We start from the raw sequence: 18,503 nt of genomic DNA, 5'->3' as shown, positions 1-18,503 counted from the left end.
GCTGTCTCATGCAGATGGCTTTTCCTAAGCAGGAAGGTTGCTAAGGGTAAGTCTTAGGCAAGAACATTTGTTGGAACACAAATGGCAATAGGTAAACAGTTTCTCTGGCATTCCATTCTTCCGGAAGTCTCTTCGTGGCTGCTCTTGCTTGAGAACAGATCCTCCCTGAAAATATCTGAAAAGGACCAATTAAACCAGCTCTCTGTTCTAGACCTCAAAGAGAAACTCACTTTTGCTTTCCTTGGAATTCTTTTCCTGGGCAAATAGCTTTCCTTGCCATCAGTTGGGTGAGTGAGAGTAGGTCAAGAGGGTTACCAGAAAGGTATGTGCTCAGGTGTGGTGGCTCTAGGCTGAGGGAGTTCTCCACACACTCAGTTTCAGTCATCTGATATGTAGAACCAACACTTCATGGTAATAAAGAATGTTCGTTTGCCTGGATCTGTCCTCATTTTTATACATTGTGTGCCAAATAGCATAGATTTATCATGAATTTTATGCATCTTTCAAATCACAGAGGAAATTCAAAGTGGTATCACCAATCAAAAACATAATGTGTTCCATTTCCACCCCAAGTGGGTATATTGTAATTCAGTTCTGACACTAACTACCCAGCGTTAGCATACAGCCCACAGGTTAAGGGTAAAGTTCTCCACAAGATTGCCCTCTCTTCCAAAGGCAGTCACAAGTCTTGGGGGCCACCCACACTTCTGACTGACCGGCTATAAATTCAGAGATTTCCACAACCCCCTCAGTTTTGATGATTTGTTATAGCAACTCACAGAATTTACTGACAGTTTTATTATAGTTTTATTTTCTCTTACAGTTTTATTATAAAGGATGCAGATCAGGAACAGCGAGATGAAGAGATACACAGGGCAAGGTCTGGAAGAAGGGAGGAGGGAGGAGGACACCGAGCATCATGCCCTCCTTTTGTGGAATATGAGCACATCATTATCCCGTGTTCACAAAGCAGGAAGCTTCCGTGTGCAGAGATTATATCGGGACTGCATTATGTAGGCATAATTGATTAAACCAATTGACCTCGATCTCCAGTTCATGTCCCCTTCCTAGAGGTAGGGCTGGCCCCAAGTTCCAATCATCTAATCATATGGTTGATCTTTCCGGTAACCAGCCTGCTTCCTGAAGCAATCCCCCAGTGAGTTGCCTCATTAACATAACAAAGACATACCAGCAGGAAACTGGGGTGGGGTCGGGTTAAGCTCCGCCTGGAGCTAGGAACAAAGACCAGATAAATTCTCCATTATATCACACAAAACATTATTCAGTTTCTTTAGTTAACCTTACCCAAGATCTTTAGTTCTTCAAACTGCATTGAGTACCATGTAATGTCCTTTCACTTAAATTTAGGACTCCCTTTAGCATTTCTTGCAGGACAGGTCTACGCTAATGAAATCCCTTAGCTTTTGTTTATCTTGTCTTAATATTTTAATTTCTGGGGCACCTGGGTGGCTCAGTGGGTTAAGACGCTGCCTTCAGCTCAGGTCATGATCTCAGGGTCCTGGGATGGAGCCCCACATCGGGCTCTCTGCTCGGCAGGAAGCCTGCTTCCCCTGTCTCTGCTTGCCTCTCTGCCTACTTGTGATCTCTGTCAAATAAATAAATAAAATCTTTTAAAAAAATATTTCAATTTCTTCCTCATTTTTGAAAAACAATGTTATCAGATATCAAATTCTTGCTGATGGGTTTTTTTTCTTCTTTCAGCACTTTAAATATGTCATTGCACTGCCCTCTGTCTTCCATGGTTTCTGATGAGAAATTGTTAATCTTATTAAAGCACCCTTGTACATAACAGTCACTTCTCTCTTGCAGCTTTCAAGATGCTCTCTTAGTCTTTGGCTTTCAACCATTTTATTATATTGTGGTCTAAATCAATCAAAATCAAATCTAAATCAACGAAGTCTAGACCAGATCTATACATTTTGGAGTTGTCAGCCCAGAAGTGATAAAGGAGACCGAGAAGGGGTGGTCAGAGAGGTAGAGGAGTATCAGCAGCTGTGGTATCCCAGATGCCCAATGATGAAAAGTGTTTCAAGGTGGAAAAGGCATCATCAAATGTGTTGAGTGCCTCTGATAGGTCAGATAAGATACGCACAAGCAATTGGGTCATTGCACATGTGTTGAATTGAATTTACCTAACCTGTGTTTTCAATAAAATCTTGAGAAACACTGAGTGGAAACCCAAGCTTGTTTTTCCTCTCATAGCGTTAGGGGATTTGTTGTGTGGCATAATAAATCCACAGGTTGACCCTGATTTCCATCCCTACACTCCCTCGTGGGCCAGCTCCCTACCTTCTTTCCCACTTGGAGAGATCAACCCACAAAGACAACACTGACAACTTACCTACTGTGAGAGGCATTTGATAACAACCAAGTTAAGACAAAAAGTATTTCCTTATTGACACTTCAAAATGGCTTTTTAAAAAATTGTTATTTTCAGAAGAGGGCTGTTTTGTTTAATGATTTTGGAAATTCATCTGTCTTAGTTATATTTCTGAGGAAGAAAGGCTAAAATATAAAACACATCTCCTGCCCTCTGGATGTGTAAAAATAAAATTTTAAAAGTGGCTCTCCCATTTTATAGCAATGTGTATTTGTCTGACACTCTGTGTGGGTAGTTTTGAGAGCCAAATTTAAGGAGACAATGCATGTAAAGCACCCAGCAAGGTTCCAGAACATGCTGGAACCTCAGCTTGTGTCAGCTCCTTTCACTTTTTCCCCTGTGAACTTTACAATCCTTGTTCTCAAAATGGGGGCAGAATACTCACACAAAAATATATTTAACTTAAAAACAAATATAAGGAAATCTATCAACATCATTAGGAATGTAAAAACTAGAAATTAAACTATTGTTATACTAGAGGGATTCAGTGATCCTATAAATACCAAATTCTGAGACCCTCCAACTGGCTTTCTCCACTCAATGCTCAGAACACCAGCAGCCAGGAATTCACTCTTCAGATAAAAGTTGAAAGAGCTCTCTCTGGGAAATCTACTAACTCCCTCCCTCCCCAAAAAATCCCTAAAAATATTGACATGGGGCCAACCAGAGTACCCTACAGAAAAGGTCATACACTAAGACTACTAATTAGCTCTTTAGACCCTGACTCTTACAAATGAGCAGACAGCCTAGTATAACCAAACACCTGAGAAAAGCATTTACTATGAGCCATAGAGACCAAAACAAAGAGGAAAAAAAATAGCACCTTAGATAAGGGATGGACTATGATGAGAAATTAAATAATACCATGCTAGCTGCTAAAACAATCAAACCCATATAAAATAACAATTGTGTATAACATAAAGCCCAAAAGGAAAGTTCCTGATATGTATATGACTTTCCTCCAAATTCTGATTTAGGAATCCTGGTTCCTTCCACCTTTTGAAAATATATAATTTGTATTCTGTTTTGTAGTGGTTTTTCAATACTGTATAACTTCCATGCTGACAAAACTTGGATCTACCCATTTACACCTAAAAAATAAATAAGAAGATCAAGATCATCATTAATTGCCAAGTTGTTCCAAAAAAGGAAAATTAATCATAGCATACCATATAGTTCAACTTTGAATCTCACCTTTAAATCCCATATGGTAACATACAGTTACAATACAGTGAAAATGTAATACATACAGTAACATATGTAAACACAGAATAACATACATAACAATGTAAACATGTATTTAGAGGTAAATACCAAAAGAGTAAAAAAAGTATGAAATTAGTTGTTTCCAATAAAGGGAATTTCGGAAGAATGACGAGTGAACATAATTTTAAGAAAAATGGTAGGCAATACTTTAAGGTAATAACAGTGATTGCCCTCAGATGATGGATTTTTTAACAAACTTCCATCTGTATTTTCTGCGTAATCTAGCATAAACATGGCCTACTTTTATGATTGAAATAGTCGATAAAGTTCAAAAGTAATGTGTCTTTCTACCTCAAAGTGAGTTTTCATGAAGTTAAATTGCTTTTCTAATCGATAGAAAACTTGTATACATTTGGGCCTTTTGTAAAACATACCAGATTTGACTCTTTCCACTAACTTCTTAACTATCTTGTTGTTGTTATTTTTAATGCTTTTTTGTTGTTTTTTGTTGTTTTGTTTTGTTTTAAGTAGGCTCCACACCCAGCATGAAACCTAACATAGGGGCTTGAACTCACAACCCTGAGATCAGGACTCAGCTGAGATCAAGAGTCGGATGCTTAACCAACTGAGCCACCCAGGTACCCCCTTTTTCATTTTCTGAACAACAACAAAATAAATGTCTCTTTAGGAAGGATTTCCATTTTTAGGACCATTTCGAGGCAAACTTGACAAGTAGTTAGAATACCCAGCGGGACCATGTTTCACTGCCTGTGTGAGGTTTCCCTCCTTCCAGCACCACCTCAGGTCAACTCAAGGTCAAAAATGTAGCATCTCTCCTTTCTTCCCCTCCTCTTATCCTTCTTTCTTCCCAAATTCCAAAAAATAACTAACATTTCTGTAATTCTTTATAACTCTCAAAAAACCTGTCCTATCTCCATTTAATCCTCACGATACCCATTTCAGAATGGCTTAGTCATCCAGAAAGATGACCTAGAGAGTTGTCTTTGTTGTGAAAACGTCTGCAGAGAAGGCCAATATGGGAAAAAGACTGGCCATTCCATGAAACAAGAAACAGAAGGGACACACCAGCAATTTCCCACTGTGGCAAGATGGTGTGCTTCCCGGAGGAGTTTCAGAAAAGAGGCTTCTCGCTCCGTCCAGGGCTAAATAGACTTCAACTCATTCCTGCTAGATCTGGCATCAGCCAAGACTAAGACTCACCCAAGAAGCTGAGCTCAGTTCCTTGGCTTTAGTTTAATTCCTGTGGCTCTCCCTGGTTGCCCTAGCAACATATATTAAACCTGAAGACTTTTTGTTTTACACATTATTTAAGGTAGTAAGGGAAAACTGGGAGGGTAGGTAAAGGTAAAAAGAGAATTTTTAGTACCAAGTTTTTCTAAGATGTCAGATTCTGAAGTAAGGCTGTGAAATAGACCAAAAACCAACACCACCCATCCCCACACCGCCGCTACAAATATTTCCCTAAGACTTCATTGCAAAAGTCAGGAGTAATGGGGCAGGTCCGGTGGTAGGACACTGAAGCAGCTTAGGGCAAGAAACTTTTCCCTGGTTCACAGCCAATTTGGGAACAATGGTCCTCTGAAAACCAAAATACTTTATAGTCTTTTAAAAAATGCTCCCTTGGGAGGGTTAGTATATGAGAAAAGAGAAGTATTTCCCCTCTATTACAAAGACAGCCAAGAATCCTCCTTGATAGAAAGAGATCCAAATATTTTAATTAGATGATAGGAACAGTATAATGTTACCAGAAAACCTACAAGGCTGAGAAGAGGTACTAAAAACTGCTTCCAACTCCCACTGTCCACCACAAACAAGCACCCTTGTTCAAGGGCACAGACATGTTTTTTCAGCCATTGTGAAGACTGCATGGTGTAAGAGACCGTCTTCGCTTTTTTTTTTTTTTTCTTAAAAAGAAAAGCACAAAGTCATTCTTCATATGACCAATTAGCATAATGCTAAATTGCAAGTCTGTAACAGTGAGGAGTGTTAAGCTAACAGAATTTATTCCAGGATGATAGCTTTGTCTTGGCTGGACCTGACCAAGGGACAAAGCTTTGTAAATAATTGCTGGTTTCCATATTTGCTTTACCAGACGCTATGCCTGTGGTGAGCAGGGTCTGCCTCATTGACGTCATTTAACCCTTTGCCTGGTGCAAAGTGCTTGAGCAATAAATATAGAAGAAATAAAGAAAATAAGGAGGATGCATCATTCCTCAGGCCACTCTTGGAAATGTCAATAGTCAGAGCCAGAATTTTGAATGGAAGCTTTGGAAGAGATGAAAATCTATTTGGAATGGACCCTGGTAAGCACTAGAATGGGGAGGTTGAGGAGACCCCGCCATGTGCTGAGAACTATGTAGTAATGTTGCTTTTTCTCAGATGTGGGGATGCTGATTTGTACGCTGACCTCCAGGCTGTAAAGATACCTGATAACGCAGCCAAGACTTGGCTCAGAAAGTGATTCAGCGATTTGCCTGAGACTGACCCAGTTTTAGCACAAAAAGTCTGGAGTCCTGAGAAATGCCTCAGTCCCAGTCAATTCGGAGCAACTGGTCGCCCAAGACAGCAAGTAAGGAGATACTCGGGCACTCAGGCAAGCAGCAAATCTCAGGCAAATTCTGCATCGTAAACCAAGTAAGAGAATATTCTAGAGCTGGGTATTTGGAGGACAGAAAATGCTTATTCTACCATGGGTGTATCTTTGTAATCAAAGGTTTAATTCTTATGTCCTGCCAGGATGGGATTAGCTGCAGAATTCCCTTAGGGTATCTGAAATGATCTGTGGGTTCACTTTTGGATTTCTAAAAATGAGATGACCTGTAGATAAGGATCATTTAAATATCTTGATGTTAAAGAGAGTTTTCAAAACTCAAGGGATTGCTGGGGTGCCTGGGTGGCTCAGTGGGTTAAAGCCTCTGCCTTCGGCTCAGGTCATATTCCGGGATGGAGCCCTGTAGCAGCGGGATCTCTGCTCAGGGGGGAGCCTGCTTTGCCCTCTTTCTGCCTGCCTCTCTGCCTGCTTGTGATCGCTGTCTGTCAAATGAATAAATTTTTTTTTTATTTTTTATTTTTTATAAACATATATTTTTATCCCCAGGGGTACAGGTCTGTGAATTGCCAGGTTTACACACTTCACAGCACTCACCAAAGCACATACCCTCCCCAATGTCCATAACCCCACCCCCCCCCTCTCCCAACCCCCCTCCCCACTCCCCCCAGTGTCAAATGAATAAATTTTTAAAAAAAGAAAGAAAGAAAGATCTTTAAAGAAAAACTCAAGGGATGCTAAAAAGAGCCTGTGATCCTGAATTTTGGCATAACTGATATTAAGCTTTAAAAAACAACAATTGTGATTGACCATGTTAATCAATTTATTCTTGAAGCTACCTCAGAAATTTTGAGCAGGCAGTAACTTGCCCTCTTTGAAGAGAGGGCATTATTTGGTTCATCTAAGAGCAAATCAATTTTTTCAGACACGGACTCAGAGAGAGGAGGTAAGTCTCGGCCCTGTTTTCTGCATTTTGTTCTTCTACCCAGTGCTCATTCTTTCCATCGTAACATCAATGGGGTATTGGAACAGACTCTGGAAATAAACATACAAGCTTGAACTCTAAAGAGGGAGTATCTATAGAGATCTTTCCATTTATTAAATCAGATACATGCTATAAAGGCTTGTGTTCTCAAGTTTAAAAAAAAAAAGAGCTTGATATTTCTGGAATAGCTACTAACATTTAGTGGGATTTATATATGGCATTATAGAATTCCCCTATCCTGCAATTTCTGGAGGAAAGTTTTTCTAACATATTTCAAGTTTTGAAATACATAACAAGCAAATTCTAATAACGCAGAAAAACTACAGAACACACCACAAATTACACAAAAGGTCCCCAAGACTTCCTGGGTAAGACGCTTCAGCAGTTGCCTAAAGAGTTCACCTCTGGATGAACTTACATCCCTACCAGTAGTTGATTACTCATTCAGCTTAATGGTAACTGCCAATGAAGAAATAGGAACTGCCAAAACATAAATCGTAACTGGCTGGAGCTTTAGACAAGTACAAATTAGTCTTCCATCAGTTTCACTCAGCTTTATGTTCCAAATTGCATGTGTTCCTTGAAAGCAAAAAAAAAAAACATTAAAAATCTTGATTTTTTTTTTTTAATGAGAGGTAATATTCACCTGATACATGTATCAATACACACTCACTCATGGTAGTAACCAAAGGCCATTATACTCAGTGTTGCCATGGACCCCACTATATTCCTTGCTTGTAAGTTATCAACAAACTTGGTCCTGTGGACCACTTTCTTTTTTCCTTAAAGAGACAATATACAAATATAAGAAAGAGGTCTTGAAGTTTATATTTTGTTTTTGTTTTCTTTGGGAGAGAGAGTTCACCCCTGTGTGTTTGCAGAATGTGAGTGGGCGGGGAGGGGCTGACGGAGACGGAGAGGGAGAGAATCTTATGCAGGCTCCAGGCTGAGGGCAGAGTCCCACCTGGGGCTCAATCCCACAACCCTGAGATCATGACCTGGGCCAAAATCAAGAGTCTGTCATTTCACCAAATGAGCCACTTGGGCACCCTCTGGAGTGAATATTTGGGTGCTAGATTAGCAACTGGAAAATTACTAAAATCTATAAATTACCTACGTGCTGACACGGAAGCTATTGCAATGGGAAAGGGACAAATGCATGAGAAGCCCTCCCGGACACTGAGTAGGTGGGAAAGTATGACTAAAACATGAGTAATTCTGGGAGAGAGGAAAAAATGTTTTAAAAAAAAGTAACCATGTTTTTTCTCTCTGAAAAGGTATATCTCTAGTGAATTGTTTGGAATCGTAACCTAAGTTCTTGTATTTCCCATGAATCAGCTTTTAACCAATAAATATGAGGTTAAATGATTCCCGTTTCCCCCTCTAGGAACATCTGCTTCCAAAGGAATTTTGGCAGCGTTTACAAGTGATGTCAGACTGCCAGGCGCAAAGATTACAATCTGGTTAATTCTTGCCCTGGCATTCCTACCTCCAGGGGAGACTTGTTTAAAATCCACGCAAACCAGAGTTTGAAAATGGATAACCATGCATTCTCATTGGAAAACAAACACAATTTTGGAAACAGGAAGTGCTCAGAACCAGAGTTTTACTGAGTCTCTTAAACATTTATATTCAATATTCTACAAAATATCAGTTTGTAAAGGTGTTTGGGAAAATAAAACCCCAAAAAGAAATAATCCAGTCATGTTGTTCGCCATGAATGAATACTTATTGAATAACTAATTTCTTCAAGATATAAGGAGTCACCAGGCTTTTCCTTTATAGATCAAGACTGTTATTCACAGAATAGCTATGCTTTAACCATCTGGTTGACTGACTGGGATATCATAAGATCCTATAGTTACATTCTTCAGCTTTCATTGGGTCTTCTGAAATTTGGTTAAGAAAGGATTTTGAGGGACTCTTGGGTGACTCAGTCAGTTAAGCGGCTGCTTTCAGCTCAGGTCATGGTCCCAGGGTCTTGGGATTGAGTCCTGCAAGCAGAGAGCCTGCTTCTCTCCCTGCCTGTAGCTCCCCCTGCTAGTGCAATCTCTCTCTCTCTCTCTCCCCCTGTCTCTGACAAATAAATAAAATCTAAGAAAGAAAGGAAGAAAGAAAGAGAGAGAGAGAGAGAGAAGAAAGAGAAAGCGAGAAAGAAAGGAAGGAAGGAAGGAAGGATTTTGAGTAGGTTCCCTAGGCCAGGAACTCCAACAGCACTTAGCCTGAGATGATCCATTATGGTGAACATTTTTAACATGGATGAAAGGAGATGACATCATTTGGGTCATGTTCGAATGTAAGGTTTGAGGGATAAGACACCCTAGATTTATTCAAGACAGAATTAAGTGAAGGGCTCTACCAAGGTCAAGTGAAAATCAGGTTGGTTGGTTTATTTGTTTTCTAAAGATTTTATTTATTTACTTGTCAGAGGGAGAACACAAGCAGGGGAAGGAGCAGAGAAAGGTAGAAGCAGGCTCCCTGCTGAGCAAGGAGCCCGATTCTGGACTCAATTCAAGGACCCTGGGATCATGACCTGAGCTGACGACAGACCTTAACTGGCCAAACCATCCAGGTGTCCCTGAAAATCAGGTTTTAACAGCCAAAATAAGGGGTCTGAATGAGGGGGAACAGGGTGCTCCTTCTTGCGCCCACAGGAAGCAGCAATGACAGTCCCCAGCATTTGTTCTTTTTCTCGTCAGAACTTGGGTGAGTTGCTGAATCAGAATGTACCTTGAGGATATTTCAAAGGATGACATGTTATCATCTTATTGTATTTTAACTCTTGAATCATTAAGTTTTGGCTACGGGTCAATATTCCGTGAAGTCAGCTGTTACACTGAAAAAGAAGGCGGCTTTCCTAATCAGGGGATCTGGTTGGCAGGCCAGCTTCTTGGGCCCCGGGCTAATCCCTTAACTTCTCCTCAACATGGAGAGTGCAGGTGCCTATTTTCGTTCTTTACAGATTTATTGTGATGATCAAATAAAGTAATTGATAAACTATAAATATAGCTATATAGTCATCCAAAGTAATATGAATGAAACACACTGTGAAAAACTGCGATTCACCATTGGCATGTAAGGTTGATCTGAGTTCATTTTTACATTCAGAGAATTTTCTGTCATCTGTTCCCTTCCCCTGTTCTACGAAGTCAGCGACATTGGTTCACTTTAATGAACGAGGCTGTTCTTAAATGGATCACCATAGGAAAAATGAGTCTGTTCTGCAAGCACCGATTAACAGAGAAGTGACCGTTGCCTCTTGGCGAGTTACCCACACCCCTCCATCACCAGCCTGCCAGCTCCCATGCTGCCCAGCAGTTACATAACCCTAATTCCACCAAGTTCCTCTGATGTTCAAGATTAGGTTAACTTGGTTTCCCCTAAGCCAGAGGCCCAATGTCACTGTTAACCAGGACACTGGAACAAAGGACACAATGATTACAGTCCCCTCCTCCTGCCAATTGACAAGAACTACCCAACTAGAACCACAAAGAGAGAAAGAGAGAGTGTGTGTGTGTGTGCATAGGAAAATCTGACCTAATGGCAAAGGAATGCATCCCCCTCCTCCAAGCACACACAAATGTGTATCTAGTTATCAAAGAACTGTCCAGAAGGGTTAGAAGGCTCTGGTGTGCGGAGCCCACTGACCTGTCACTCACCAGCCCCGAAGGTTCAGATAGGAACTCAAAGGACATAGGAGTGGAAACGATAGTGGGATTTTGGTTTTGTTTTTTTTTTAAGAGTGAGATACTGGAAGCTGGCTCCCGTTCCGTGGCGACGGGCCTTCCTTTAAATATAACCAGCAGAGAGAGCTGAGAATGACTGCCATGCTTGAATGCCAAATAAACACAAAATGACAAGCACAGATTTTTGGCTTTATATTAAAGCTTGCTTTTTCAACAACCCCTTTTGTTGCCTCTAAAGACAATGGTCACAGTGTTTCTGCGCCAGATCCTGGACCTCTGAGCATAGGCTCCCTCGCCGCACCCAACCCCAGTTCCCTCCACAAGCACGGTGAGTGTCCTTTTTGGGTTTGAAAACAAGCCATCTCTCCCCTCCTGGCCGGTTGCTCTGGAAATCCTTGTTTATTGCAACTACAGAGGAGTAGCGTAGAAAACTGGGAATGGGCAGGCCAAGCCCTGGGTAGTCTGATGAGGGAGGCGCTTGGGTTTTCTACTGGTTGGGAAACAGTAGCTTAAATTGGGCGTTCTGCAAGACTGTCCTCCAAGGGAGACACTGGGGGAAGAGGAGGATTGACCCATTTCATTAGTTCATCGGAGGGTTCGTTTTTTCTAATTGGTGTTAATCAGTTATTTCTCTGTCTCCTAGGCTGAACCACAGTTGATATAAGTGGATGGAACCGGTGGCCTTTCCGCTCTCCTTCTCACCTAACAGTTAAAACAGTCCTCAAATTCTCTTACAGGAACGAGTAAATATTTCAGATGTTTACACAGGTAAGTACCTAAGTGCGGACACGTGGGTCACCCCAGTGAGAACCCCGTCTGGTCATGTCCATCACCTCCCTGCCTTTGTTAAGCTTCCACACCAGGGTTTCACGGCTCCGCTGTCGAAGCATTTAAACACTGGGGTCCATATTCCTCACTCTTCCTTATCCTCTCACAACAGGTTTTCTATGTTTTGTTTTTCGCTGGCTTTTAACCCCAAGGGGGAGAATTGGATTCCAAGTTGTGCACTATTATCTTAATTGTTATTTCTATAACATAATTCTCCTTCTAATCATTTGCTTTGATCAGCTTAGTACATCTTTAAGAAAAATGATGTCAGGGATGCCTGGGTGGCTCAGCCGGTTAAGCATATGCCTTCGGCTCAGGTCACAATCCCCAAGTCCCACCATCGAGTCCCACCATCGAGTCCCGTGATCAAGTCCCGCATTAGGCTCCAGCTCCTCAGGGTGTCTGCTTCTCCCTCAGACCTTCTCCCCTCCCGTGCTCTCTCTCTCTCTCTCTCTCAAATACATAAATAAAATTTTTTAAAAAGAGAGAGAGAGAGAAATGAGCTAAGCATAAAGTGGCATTCACTACCAGGTTTCCATGACCTCCAAATCCGTAACAAAAGTAACCTAGTGGACTTAATGCCAAAAGTCGCGCCTTCACATTTTGTCTTTGCGAAAAAGGGACGGTTACAGCCCCCGACGGTGCCTCCTATAACTCTTTGCCTTTCGAGGTCCTCCTGAATCACCATTGTCAGGCTTGATCAGCAGGACCATTCTGACGAGGAGTTTATCATCATCTCCATTTTATAGATGAGAAAACAGAGTCTTGGAAAAACTAGGACATTTCCTAACAGTTATGCTATCTATCCAGGTGGCAGGATTGTGATCTTAAGCCCCTATCTCCTTGTAACTTCTCTAATGACCTCTTAAGCCGTGTGGGCTATAAGAGCAACAGGAAAGAGAAATAATACATTTGTAAACCACCTAGTGGAGCTGGATATATTATATACTGTTTGTTGAGGCTTAGGGAAGAACACATTTCTTCAAGTTCAAACAGCTGCATTGTATTGGACGAGGGCTCCTTACCCACTCAGAGTATGAGAGTCGAATCACTCCAAGAATTATCTGAAGAGGTCATTCTCAGTATAACTTCTATTTATTTATTCATGTGTTTATTCACTCACTCCCTTTTTTTTTTAAGATTTTATTCATTTATTTGAGAGAGAAAGATTGGGAGAGAGAACATGAGCAGGGAGTAGGGAGAGGGAGAAGCAGGCTCCCTGCTGAGCAGGGATCTGCACCCGGACTGGATCCCCAGGACCCTGGGATCATAATCCCTGAGCTGCGAGCCGAAGGCAGACACGCTCAACCAACGCAGCCCCCCAGGCGCTCTCACTCACTCACTTTTTTACTTATTTGCTTATTTCTTCACCTACTTATTTATACTGGGAAAATGTTGCTTTCTCTCTTACTTGCACTAACCAGCCTCAGCAAACTTGATAAAATAGTCTAACATGTAAAGTATAAGAAATAAGGGGGGCCTAGGGAGAGGGTGGCTGAGTTATGGACATTGGGGAGGGTGTGTGCTATGGTGAGTGCTGTGAAGTGTGTAAACCTGGTGATTCACAGACCTGTACCCCTGGGGCTAATAATTCATCATATGTTAATAAAAAAAATAAAAAACGATTTTTAAAAAGTCTAAGAAATAATAATTTCAGGAAAACTAAGGAAGGAAAACTAACAAAAATTAATATGATGCTTAGCAACCACACCTTTCTAAGCAATTTTACAGACGTCCATAGCTAGCTTCGGTGAAATGTATTTATTTGTCCCTTCTCATATTAACCTACTTCCAACTCAAATTTTACCAGCTCAAAGAAGCTAGATGCACTCTAAAGAAGGCATCATTTGGGTGCCTGGGTGGCTCAGTGGATTAAGCGCCTTCCTCAGGCTCAGGTCATGATCCCTGAGTCACAGGATCAAATCCTACCTCCCCCCAACCCCCCTGGAATCCAGCAGCTGGGGCTCCTTGCTCAGTGGGGAACCTGTTTCTCCCTCTGACCCTCCCCTCTATCACACTTTCTCTGTCTCTCTCTCGCAGATAAATAAAGTAAAATCTAAAAAAAAAAGAGAGAGAGAGAGAGAAGGTATTGTTTATAATTCTACTACCTCATTCAGCATTTGTGGTAGAATCATCATAATTCATTTCACAAATGCAAAGAATCATATGTATTGAAATTAAAAAAAAAAAATAGTACTCTGCAAACTAAAAGCCAGTTTACCACATCCTTAAATGAAGGATTTCATTATGGAAATCATTTACTATCAGAAGTTCTGAATATTCCTACATGAAGCCTGAAGCCCAACAGGAAACAGAAGCTGATATTATTAGAAGACATTTATTCTTGGCCAATACATTCTCTACTTTTTTGTGTGCACTCAAACTAAACTCTGGGTCTGGTAGAATTAAATAAAAGCTAAAGTTTCTCCATGCATCCAATGAACTACAGACCAGAAGCTTCATTGAAAGCCAAATTCTTCTTCTGTGTACCCTCTTGTTCCTCAGCCAGGACTTTCTGAATGAAGGGAAACAGCAAGCTCCAAACCACAGCCATAAGGATTCCTCAGGTTTAATCTGTTCAAAGGCCTGGGCCGTAGTAAGTAATCACCTGTAGATAAACTTCATATTGGCTAAAACTCCAGTTTTCAGAACAAAGTACAGGAGAAGATGAAAGAAAAAAAAATCTGTTTGCTAGGCTTGTCATCATTGGTGATGCAGATTGAATGCATCTTTGGGACTAGAAAACTAAGGAGTCAACACCATCTTCCTCAGGGGTGGTCTCTAACTAACAGGGAAGGGGGACAATACAAGACTCAGTCACATCAATAATCTGAAGAAGGAAGGAACTGATGAGACCATTACTTTCTTTTTTATTAGGGTTCTTTTGTGGGGTGCCTGGGTGGCTTATTGGTTAAGGATCTGCCTTAGGCTCAGGTCCTGATCTCAGGGTCCTAGCATCAAGCCCCACTCAGATCTCCCTGCTCAGTGGGGAGCCTGCCCCTCTCTCTGAGACTTTCAAATAAATAAAATCTTATTTAAAAAAAAGGGGGGGGTTCTTCTTTTCCTAAACATGTTCTTTCAGACTCAACCAATTTTTTTTTTACTTCTGTTACTGTAAGTGTTGTATTTACTAAAGAAAATACAAACATTCAAGCACTGAATAAAGGATAATCTTGAGGAAAACAGCATTCACTTAAGAGATACTAGGAATATCATTTAAGTATCATTTTGAGGAGAAAAAAATACCCTAGAGAGTCAACTTGTGTCTCTTCCACAATTGTTCTCACAGACCTTTTCTGTTAATCCAGGCTATTTGTGTTTATTGTATTGATAATGGTCACTCCAAAAAGTAAAATTAGACCCCTATACAACTAACCCCCCCAGCCGCCCCCCACCACTAACCTAAATCCTAGTAAAATTGAATTAAACTTGACTGTAAATAGTTTCAAAAACCAAGGGAGGGGCAGGTGGTTGACTAGGAGACAAACTTTCCCAGCTTCCCTCCTGGGCACTTGGATTTGATCCTGTGCCTCCAGCAGTTTCCTATTATCTTTCTTTCTTTTCTTAGAAATTCTCTTCAGAAACCCCTTCAAGTCCCCTCCCTTTCCCCCATCCCCCACTTGCCTGTGAGCCCAAGCTGTCCGTAACCCTGAGCTTTGAAGTCAGCCTCTGCTTGTGCTCTGGGATGTCAGGTACCATCGGTTAATGAGCTTTTTTAGGCAAACTATTGGAAGTAACTGCTAGAGGTTTTGTTGTGGGGGTTTTTTTCCTCCTTAAGTTAAATAAAACAATTTTGTATTCCTCATGGTAGCCATCCAGAGATAAGAGAATTAAACTGATTAAAAACAACAACAACAACAACTTTGATCTTTTCATTGCATATCTTTCCTGGATACCACCTCTAGCAAAAGAATCTCAAATCTTAATCTCAAAATCTCTAGTGCTACCTCACCTAGGGCTTTGTAATCTCTCTGTTGCAGACCTTCCTCCACCCGTTTCCTGGGGCTTCTTCAACAGCAGCAAGCATGCCTTTGATCGGAATTTCAGTTCGGCTACCAGCTGGATGCACATTCCCAACGCCTCAGTGCTTTGCTTTCCAGCTGCCCACAGTGATCCCACCGCCCAGGGAAGGAAGCAAGGACATCAGAGCAAACCCTGGCCCCTTTCACAGCAGAGAGAATGCTTTTTGGAGTCTCATACTGGAACCCTGAAAGATCTCCCCATACGGAGATATATCTACACAACACACACACACACACACACACACACACACACACACACACACTAAAAGTAATTTAAGACTAGAAAGGTTTAAAGAGAATTAGGAACTCTAAGAAATTATTTTAAGGAACTATCATTCAAAAAAAATAATAAGCAAGAGCAAATTTTGGTAATTAAGTAGTGGCTTAGATCTGGGTCCTACTCTGTTTATATCGATTTTTCCTTCTGAGTGTAGCGGGGGGCACAGGGGCGCAGACAGACCAGGCTGGGCCGGCTCCCCGCTGACAGAATCCAAAGGCAGAGAGGCGAGTGTGGTGAGACAAGAAAGGAACTAGTTTCAGGGGAGCTGACACGGGAAAACAGCGGCTAGTGTCTGAAAGACTTAACTGGAAGGGTCCAAAAATGCTTCCAGGTCTATATAAGGAAGGGGGGTGGGGGGGCAAAGGTGGGTGGGTCCGCACAGGTGGGCAGTGAAGGTCAGATTCATCAAGGCCTTAGACTCCAGCATGGGGAGGGTCTTGCTGGCTCAGGGCAGCCCTTACCGCTGAGGGGGCAGTCTCCGTGCCCACCAGGCAATGCTTTGCTCTTAGGGTCTTCCTCCTGAGCCAAGAGACAAGTTGCAAAGAAGAACCCAACTAGAAAGTTTGGGGTCAAAATGGAGGCAACCCTCTTTCATGAGCACTTGACTCCACACAGTTAACTTCAGTGCCCATCTTTGATCTCTGCTTCATTCTGACTCTTTTCAGGTTTGGGGACCTCAGCTTGCCTAGACCCTCTCTGATGTGGGAACTTCTGTTCCAACAAACTCCCCATACTCCATGCTTCCATTTCTAACCTCAGAGACACACCCCCCGCACACCCAAGACCCAAGAGGCTCTGCCTCAGTCTCCCCCATCCCTCGGGGAGGGAGGAGTGGCTTATAGACTGCCCATTGCCCGTGACCTCTCTTCATGCAAAGGGAAAACTGCCTCATACAATGAAGAGAAGAGGCAGCATTGCACTTAAAAGAAGCCATAACCGCAGAGGAATGAGGCATGGAGGAGAAACTACTAGCATGTGTCTCTATAGGACTGGGCAGGACATTTCTCGAAGTTGCCCCAGGACACCACATTTACTCTTCTGCTGCACTCTGTGCACCAACCCACTCCCTCTTCTGTTAGGATGTCCCCCAAGTCACCAAATCTACCACAGAAAACCCATGACAAGTTAGTTCGAGTTGAAAGGAAAATCTCCAACTTCTTTTCCTGGTACCCAGTTCAAGACAGCAACGGTTCTCTGCTGGGTGCAAGCGAGAGCAGGAAACTGCTGTTCCGGACAGAGACTAGTGAACGGGGAAACTGTTTTTCAAAATGACGAGTCACTCGTGGAAGTTTTTGGTATCATTCCTCCAAAGACTGGCAATTGTTTCAGAAGAAAACATCAGAAATAGTACTAACCCCAAACCTGGTAACAAGAAATTCTTGATCATTATCCATGAATGAGGATCATCACCCCTTGGATAATGGTATTGAATACTTTTGTTAGAATGGGGATTTTCCCCCTTTTTTATAGAAAAGACTAATTATACTTTAGTCTAGAATGATTCTCTCCTTACCGTGCTGTTCTCTTCTTAGAGCAAAACACATGAGTGTGCTGTTACGGCAGGAGAACTTTGACCTGGGAAGGGTATTTAGGCATTCTCCCAGACAAGCTGTTGACTTCCACAAAAAATTGGCAAAGGACAGAGCCATCTGGGATAAAATGTTATGCACATTGTTGGTGGCTTACTCTTAGGAGTGCATTTCAGTTTCAGACCACAAAAACCATGACATTAAGCAGCTAATAGAGGCTATTTTGTCTTACATCACAGATGGAGAAGGATCCCAGGATGGGTCCCTTTGTTTCATCTATTTCAAAAATCTGAAACATTATTTTTCAGATGAGCATTTGGTGCAACTATCCACTTCCCCAGTTTTAGAGTTTCCTATACAGAGCATCCTCTGTCCCTACATCCCGGGGTACCCCGGGCAGTGGAGACTGTCAGCAGACTTAACAAGGGGTTATCTAGGTTCTGGTGATGACGTCACCACAACTTACTATGGGAGGTTCTACAAGACACTTAATATTCCCAGATCCATTCGTTAAGATAAGACTAGCTGTAGAACAAACACCAAAACTTCACTGTTAATAAAATATTGCTACTTGCTCGTCACAGTTCGGTATCGGCATTCCTCGGGAGCAGGCAGCCTTCCCTCCCATGGTGATTCAGAGATCCCAACTCTTCCAGCTTTCAAATCCTTCCATCCATGAGGGCATCAAAGTCCTCTGCTTCTTGCTCTTGGAAAGGGAAAGAGAATATGGGAAAATCCCACCCGCTCTGTAAGAGTCTGGCGGGAAAGGGACGCATCCTCACTTCCGCTCTAATCCAATGTCGAGAACAAGACAGATGGCCGTGGAGCCGGCAAGGACAGGAACCAGAGACTGAGAAGCACGGTCCAGCCTGGGACGGCAGGAATTTGGGGGCGCACAGCTATAAAATTTTGCCACACTAAACCTCGACTTCTTTTTCTGTGAAATGGTAATAACAGTTTTTGCCCTGCCACCCCACATAGAGACATTGTGGGAAAA

The 18,503-nt window shown here is 42.0% G+C and overlaps 1 long non-coding RNA gene across 1 annotated transcript; it reads left to right on the top strand.

The window, feature by feature from the left end:
- Positions 1-4,210: 4,210 nt before the first annotated feature.
- On the top strand, positions 4,211-18,091 carry LOC116572472. Its single transcript, XR_004278348.1, has 7 exons — positions 4,211-4,245; positions 5,721-5,931; positions 6,008-6,262; positions 10,270-11,175; positions 11,491-11,615; positions 14,181-14,271; positions 15,656-18,091. It is a non-coding gene; the product is annotated as an uncharacterized LOC116572472 (long non-coding RNA).
- Positions 18,092-18,503: the final 412 nt, after the last annotated feature.

This window comes from Mustela erminea, chromosome 13 (assembly GCF_009829155.1).
Source record: "Mustela erminea isolate mMusErm1 chromosome 13, mMusErm1.Pri, whole genome shotgun sequence".
NCBI lineage: Eukaryota > Metazoa > Chordata > Mammalia > Carnivora > Mustelidae > Mustela > Mustela erminea.
The sequence above is the reverse complement of the archived record's forward strand: the minus strand, read 5'-3'. Positions and strand labels throughout refer to the sequence as shown.